The 7,948-nt window shown below is 39.1% G+C and overlaps 1 protein-coding gene across 5 annotated transcripts in view; it reads left to right on the top strand.

Moving 5' to 3' along the window:
• Positions 1 to 450: 450 nt before the first annotated feature.
• The window catches only part of WDR33 (WD repeat domain 33), a 103,559-nt gene continuing 96,061 nt past the window's right edge, over positions 451 to 7,948 (top strand). For all 5 annotated transcript variants that reach the window (XM_033102321.1, XM_033102319.1, XM_033102320.1 and 2 more), the window contains exon 1: positions 451 to 626. The gene's annotated coding sequence lies outside the window, so the exon portion shown is untranslated. The remainder of the gene's footprint in view (positions 627 to 7,948) is intronic.

The following is a 7,948-nucleotide window of genomic DNA, read 5'->3' as shown; positions in this document are numbered from 1 at the left end:
CACGACTCCCTTAGGATAATGAGTAAACCCAGCGTGCTTGACTCAGGTGCTTTCATTTAAGTTCTCAAAACACTGTCAGGCAGGTGCCACTATTTCACGGACGAATAAATAGCAAGGTCAAGCGCCTTGTTCACAATTTGACTCTGTAGGTTTGGCCACAAACGGTATTGCCGCACCGACCCCGAACAAATTTCTTATGCAAATTTTGAAAAACGGGGTGTTTTTTGAGCATCAAGGTTAGTTCACAGTGTGAAGAAAGTCAATACCGTGAAGCGTCCTCGCCTCATTCCTCCTCCCCAGGCACAGCCGACCTCTTCTCAGCGGGAACAAAAGAAACCCTGCTAGGCCGCGTGGGGACCAGGCCAGGCCCGGCCCCTCTCCTATGCACATGCGCAGGTTGAGCGCTACGGAGTCTGGCGGCTTGGGCGCGCGTGACGTAGAACCGTACGCCGGTGCGTGGTGACGGAAAGGCGTGCGCTCTGTAGCTCATGGAGGAGATGGCGGCTGCTCCTTTGGAGGAGCGAGATTGAGAGGGGCGGAGGGCGGAGGCCGAAACGAGACATTCCTGACAGTGAAGACGAACACTTCGCGCGCCATTCATTAGGAGCTCTGCTCAGCGCCGTAGGGTGAGTGCGGCGGCGGCACGGGACCGCCCGCCTGCAGCGGCTACGGCTCTTTCCGCCATTTTCAAGCCCGGCCGTTGCGTGCTTTGGGGGCCTGGAGGGGCGCCTGGGAACTGGGTGGAAGAGCGGGGAGGGTCGACGTCGGGAGGGTTCTGTGAGGCAGGTTGGAGCCCTACGGCAGGGGGCTGGAGGCTTGAGGCACACCGGGAAAGGAGTCATGGTAGGTCTAAGGCGGACCGGTGGCGACAAGACGTAGGTAGGGTAGGCCACGGATAAGACGTGAAGTTTGGAGGAGGGAAGTGCTTTAAACTGAGATTTGGGACGGGAGTGGAAGGGTTAGGGCCGGGAGTTGAAAGGAGTGTGGCTTTGAATGGTTGGTTTAAGGGGTCGCGGGAAATTAATCGAAACCTGTGAGACAGCGGAAGGTTTAGCTTCGAAATCGTGGCTTGAAATCGGTATTTGTAACAGGAATAAGTTTACGTACAGCTTGACAGGTAAAAATCTTGTTTCTTTGGAATACATTCCTGTTTTGTTTGCTTTAGATCATGCTGCCTACAAGAATCCCTTTAATGACTCCCTCCACATCCCCGATTTTAATTTGACTTCTGGCAATTAGATATGTAGAGTCTTAGAAAGCATTCTTAAAAGAAAAACACAAAAATGAATGTTGATACTTGCTTGTAACCCTAGTGGTAAGTGACCCATCTGGAGAAAGGAGAAGGAAGCCGGTCGATAGGGAATTTTGTAATTGGATCTGTTTAAATCAAATCAGAAAAGTGCGGGTTACCTGTAAAAAGCCTGTCAAGAATGTTTTGAAGTAATTTCTACGTTGATAAAATAAAGTTAACTTCCGGATAAAGACATCAGAATATGAACAAAAAAAGCCTGTGTTAAAAGGAATACCTCTTGGGAGAACTGGGTTGACTTTTTAAGTACACTCTCGAGATCTAGTGCACGCTGTTGTGTTTTGCCTGTGAAAGTGATGCACTGGTAGATTTATTCACACGAAACTTTTGGAGACGGTTAGTTAAAAGGAAACATGTTAATTGTTCCCCTGGTGGCATTTTTCTTTTCCTAATCTTAATTGTATTTAACACCAATTTTTTATTAGCCTACTTTTGCACTTTTTAATTGGTCTCCTTGCCCAGAAGAAGGTGAAAAATACTGGATCAATTTGATTTGGTGCTGAGGCTTGAAATTCCTTATTTAGCCTATTTACTTGAAGAAAAGTTATCTTTCTGAACTCGTGGAATAATTTTGGTAGAAAGTTGGCCTTACATCACTATGCTTTAAGAAAACATACATAAATCCTTATTATGAAGTTGATGGCTTAACTTGCGTTGTTTGGTTGGTGAAAAATATTAAAGCGACAGATTTTGCCATCACAATTTAAACTTGACCTTTAATTACCCTTTTTACTAACCACTTAAGGTGCTTATTCAGAACTCTCTTTGCTAAGTAATAAGTCCATACAGTTTTCACATTATTTTGGGAAAAACATGTTATCTCATTATTGCCAAAGTTTGAACTGTTTCATATTTCAAAATAAGAAGGTAAGATTACACTAAAGCTTTATAACTACAACAAATACTGTGACAAAGATATTAGTGAAAGTTACTCATTTATGAAGGTATTTACATAATTCTTTTGAGGTTGTTTAGGAAAAAATTAGGACTTTAAGAGCGTTTTTAGGTAAAGTAGTATTAATTAGCTGGAACCTGCAGATTAGAAATCTTCATTATCAAAGTGTATTTTTAGATGTAAGGTGCTTACCAGTTGTTTAAGCATTCCAGATTTGTTGTTTAAGATTCCAAATTGTCCTAGTTTTCTCCCAAACAGTATTCCAGGGTTTTGTGTTGAAATTTTTCTTTATAAGAGAGGTTAATTGTTCTTTTTTTTCCCCAATGGTGAAAAAACTTGCAGTAATGTGTTGTGTGACAAGTAAGTTGACTGACCATAGTTTTTTTTTTTTTTTTAAATTTATTGGGGTGACAATTGTTAGTAAAATTACATAGATTTCAGGTGTACAATTCTGTATTACATCATCTATAAATCCCATTGTGTGTTCACCACCCGGAGTCAGTTCTCCTTCCATCACCATATATTTGAACTGACCATAGTTTTAATACTTAAAAGTATCTTGTCTTTTATCTTTGGCAGTGATATAGGTTCAAAACTTTTCTAATTGGACACAGTTTCTTTGCTAACATTTCTCCCTATTGCAAAGAATTCACACTAGTCCCAGACACAGAAGCTTTTAAGTATATTGGAAAATCTTATCCACATTACTCTTCATCCTTTCTGGCGCTTGAACATTTTAGTATTTTCTGGTAGTGTGACTAACTTCATAATGTTTATACTGTACCTTATAATTTGAGTGCTAATAAATTCCCAGAGCTAGATTGGAAAGGGCATGGGTTTCAGCAGCAGATACACTGAAGTTTGAATGCCAGACTTACCAATGACTGGCTTTTTTATACTGGGTCAGTTAATTAAATTCTCTGAATTTCAGTTTCCTGATAAATAAAAAATGTTAATTATACTTAAAAGTGAACTGAAGTGTCTCATACATAGTAAGCATTCAGTAAATTTTGACGTTTTTCTTTCAGTGACTTGAATTTAATTGGCGAAGTCATTTTCAGTTTTTTTTTAAATTGAGGTATAATTGACATGAAACATGTTTCAGGTGTACAGCATAATTGTATTTGTATATGCTGCAAATTGATCACCACAATAGGCATAGTTAACATCTGTCACCATATAATTAGAACATTTTTCTTGTGAACTGAGAACTTTTAAGATCTAGCAACTCTCTTAGCAACTTTCAAATATGCAGTGTAGTATTAACTATAGTCACCATACTACATTACAACCCCATGACTTACTTATTTTATAACTGGAAGTTTGTATGTTTTGACCCCTTTCATCTATTTTGTCCACCGTCCATTTTCAGTTTTTAAGAGTAACTCAAATATCTTTGTTGAAAACTTACAATCTCATTCTTCTGGTAAGTTAATTACTCCTTTCTCTGTGCTATTAAAGCATTTAGTGTATATCTCTATTTAATGTATTTTGATTGTATTTTCTCCATTACTTTATCTCCTTTGAAAGAAGATGCTACAGTGTTTTATATTTTTGTATTCATAAAACCTACATGTTATAAAAATTGAGGAATGAATGGATTTTTTTTTTACAAAACTTCTCCTCATAGACCTGGTTTATTTCTGCTCCTTCGCCTTTACTTGTGACCTCTGCGTGTCTCCTCCTTTTACACTATTCATATTCTGTTCATTCCTCAAAATCCAGCTAAATCTCATCCCATTAATGAGGTCATCAGTGACTTTTCATTTATTTATAACTGGTCTCTCCAGTTAACCTAGGGTCTGTGTGACTGCCTTCTGTTACTTTGTGTCCCATGGTACCTGTCACTAAGCCTTAAGTGCATTGAGCAGGTTCTTGGGTGGGACGATAAATGCAAAACTATTCTTTAGGCATCTGCTCTATTTACTGTCTCACTTAGTACTGATAACTTTTTTTTTTTTGATAACTTTTTAAGGAGTAATTTTCCTTTTTTTGTACGTGGGATTTTTTTTTTTTTTAAAGATTTTATTGGGGAAGGGAACAGGACTTTATTGGGGAACAGTGTGTACTTCCAGGACTTTTTTTTCCAAGTCAAGTTGTCCTTTCAGTCTTAGTTGTGGAGGGCACAGCTCAGCTCCAGGTCCAGTTGCCGATGCTAGTTGCAGGGGGTGGAGCCCACCATCCCTTGCGGGACTCGAGGAGTTGAACTGGCAACCTTGTGGTTGAGAGCCCACTGGCTCATGTGGGAATCCAACCGGCAGCCTTTGGAGTTAGGAGCACGGAGCTCCAACCGCCTGAGCCACTGGGCCGGCCCCTGGTATTTTTTTTTCATCTTTAAATGTTATGAAAAATTACAAACATCCAGAAAAATTGAAAGAATTATACAGTGAACACCCATTACCTTCCATTTAGATTTATCTGTTACTGACATTTAACCATTTTGCCTTAGCACTCTATCTAGACAACAAACAATTGAAATAAAATTGCAGGTATCACGCTATTTGTCCCTTGAATATCTCATTTTCCTACACTTTATAAATTTTTCATTTCAAACTAGGCCCCCCCAAGACAATATAAAAACACTATACTATTGTTATGCTTAAAGCAGTCAGCATTAAGTCTCTGGCATTGACTTTTTAAAAGACTGTTTCATGTTTGGAATTTTCTGATCGAATGCTTAAAATGTTATTTTAGCTTGTTTTTTCTAGTCTTTTTTTTTTTTTTTTAGAAGGCAAGGGACTGTTGGGTTTCTCAGGAGCCTTGTAGCTTTGTATGCCTCTTTTTTTTTTTTTTTATTGGGGAAGGGGAACAGGACTTTTTTTTATTGGGGAACAGTGTGTACTTCCAGGCCTGTTTTCCAAGTCAAGTTGTTGTCCTTTCAATCTTAGTTGTGGAGGGTGCCGTTCAGCTTCAAGTTGTTGTCCTTTCAGTCTTAGTTGTGGAGGGCGCAGCTCAGCTCCAGGTCCAGTTGCCGTTGCTAGTTGCAGGGGGCACAGCCCACCATCCCTTGTGGGAGTTGGACTGGCAACCTTGTGGTTGAGAGGATGCGCTCCAACCAACTGAGCCATCCGGGAGCTCAGCGGCAGCTCAGCTCAAGGTGCCGTGTTCAATCTTAGTTGCAGGGGGCGCTGCCCACCATCCCTTGAGGGAGTCGAGGAATCGAACTGGCAACCTTGTGGTTGAGAGCCCGTGCTCCAACCAACTGAACCATCCGGGAGGCAGCTCAGCTCAAGGTGCTGTGTTCAATCTTAGTTGCAGGGGGCGGAGCCCACTATCCCTTGTGGGACTTGAGGAATTGAACTGACAACCTTGTGGTTGAGAGCCCACTGGCCCATGTGGGAATCGAACCGGCAGCCTTCGGAGTTAGGAGCATGGAGCTCTAACCACCTGAGCCACCCGGCCGGCCCAATTTCTAGTCTTTTTATTTCCTACAAATTGGAAGTTAGATCCAGAGAGGTTTGATTAAATTTGGGTCAAATAGTTTTGGCAAAAATAGTTAATAGGTGTACTTCATAATGCATTTACATTACATTACACTAGGAAGGACAGAATGTCTACTTCCAGTGGTGATCCATTTTTTCTGTAATCCAGGATCCAGTCTAGAATTGAATATTGTATTTAATTGTCATATCTCTAGTCTGTAATCAGAATCAGTTCGTCGACTTTTTTTTTTATGACTAAAATATTTAAAGAGTATAGGCCACTAGTTTTGTTTTCTCATGTTTTGGAATGTTACTACATACGCAGTATGTTAATCATTTATAGTATATTAGTCAACTATACTCATATTGTTTTTGATGCTTAAGTTGTCCCATATGTGGCCATTATGAACCCCTCTTTGAGGACATGGTTCATGTCCTTTTTAACTGAGCTCTGATTAATCTTTGGGTGTTTTCTTGGTTTTTGACAAAACAAAACCCGGGTCCTTCTTGTATTTTCTTTTCTAGTTTTTTATATTTTTCTATTTCTCCAAAGAGCCCTGCTTTGTTTTGATGGAAAATGATATTCATAAATCAAGATTTGGGTGCTTAGAGAACTGTGCTTAAAAGTTACTTAAAATAACACTCTTTTCTGTTTTTAATCAACTTGATTAATTTTGTTTACCAACTTTGATTTTGTGTTCATTTTTTGTTTGTTTTTTAAATTCTTGATTTAATTTTTTAATGTTAAGTATTTACATTGTTTAAAATTTAATACTATGTTGAAAGAGCACTTAAGTCTTAACTTTGTCTCTAAGCGCTCCGCTCCCATTCTTACTCACCCAGTGTATGTGTGTATGTATTTTTATTTTCCCTTTCTTACAAAAGTGATATACTGTAAAAACTTCTGACCTTTTTTATTGCAGTAAAAAAATTTTACCATCTTAAGCATTTTTAAGAGGACAGTTCAATAGTGTTAAGTATATTCACATTGTTGTGCCACAGATCTGAGAACTTTTCTCATCTTGCAATACTGAATCTCTTATACCCATTGAACAACTCCCATTTCTCCCTTCCCCCAGCCCTGGCAATCACCATTCTGTGTTTCTGTGAGTTTGACTGCTTTAGATACCATGTCTGATTCGAATCATGCAGTATTTGTCTTTTTGTGACTGGCTTATTTCACGTAGCATTACTGACGTCAGGGTTCATCTATGTTATAGTATGTGACAGGATTTCCTTTCTTTTTACATTTGAATAATATTTCATTGTATGTATGTACCACATTTTGTTTACCCATTCATCCATGGATGGATAGCTGGGTTGCTTCTACCTTTTGGCTATTGTAAACAGAGCTGCTATGAACATAGCTGTGCAGATATCTACTTTTGAGACCCTGCTATTAATTTTTTTGGATGCATACTCAGAAGTGGAATTAATGGATCATATGGTGATTTTGTTTTTAAGTTTTTGAGAAATTTCCATCCTGTTTTCTATAGTGGTTGCACCATTTTACAATTCTGCTAACAATACAAAGGGTTCCAATTTCTCCACATCCTTACCAACACTTGTTTATTTTCTGTTTTTTGATAGTAGCCATTGTAATGGGTGTGAGGTGATACCTCATTGTGGCTTCAATTTGCAATTCTCTGATGTTTAAGGATGTTATCTTTTCATGTGCTTGTTGGCCGTATGTATGTCATTGGAGAAATGTCTACTCAAGTTCTTTGCCCAAATTTAGTTGGTTGTTTGATTTTTTGTTGTTGTTGAGTTGTAGGAGTTCTTTATATATTCTGGATATTAACCTCTTATCAGATAAATGATTTACAAATATTTTGTTCCATTCTATAGGTTGCCTTTTTACTCCATTGATTATTTTCTTTTCTGCACAGGTTTTAAGTTTGATGTAGTCCCGTGTGTGTGTGTGTGTGTGTGTGAGACGCTTGTTTTTTTACCCACCTAACAGTATATTCAAGAAATCATTTCATCTTGATTTAGAACTTTCCCCCCACCCCGTGATAATGTAGTTTGTAATAAGAAATATATATTTGGTCTTCGTCCTGTTCTTGGCACAGATTTCCTGAAACCTTTGGCGTTTCCTAAGTGATTAGAGTAATAAAGGTGTCTTGATAATTCATAATAAACTCCTTGCAACCATACCTGAGCTTATGTTATATTTGCAAAGCACCTAAGGATGGGGGCTGGTAGCCAGGGAAACCAGCCCTGTGATTAGGGGGGTTGGAATTTTCATTCCCACCCCCTGGACTTCTGGAGGGGGAGGGAATGGCGGTTGGATCATTGCCAATGTAATGAAGCCTCCATAAA

The sequence above is a fragment of the Rhinolophus ferrumequinum genome, unplaced genomic scaffold (assembly GCF_004115265.2).
Source record: "Rhinolophus ferrumequinum isolate MPI-CBG mRhiFer1 unplaced genomic scaffold, mRhiFer1_v1.p scaffold_84_arrow_ctg1, whole genome shotgun sequence".
NCBI lineage: Eukaryota > Metazoa > Chordata > Mammalia > Chiroptera > Rhinolophidae > Rhinolophus > Rhinolophus ferrumequinum.
This window is presented reverse-complemented; position numbering and strand designations above follow the sequence as displayed.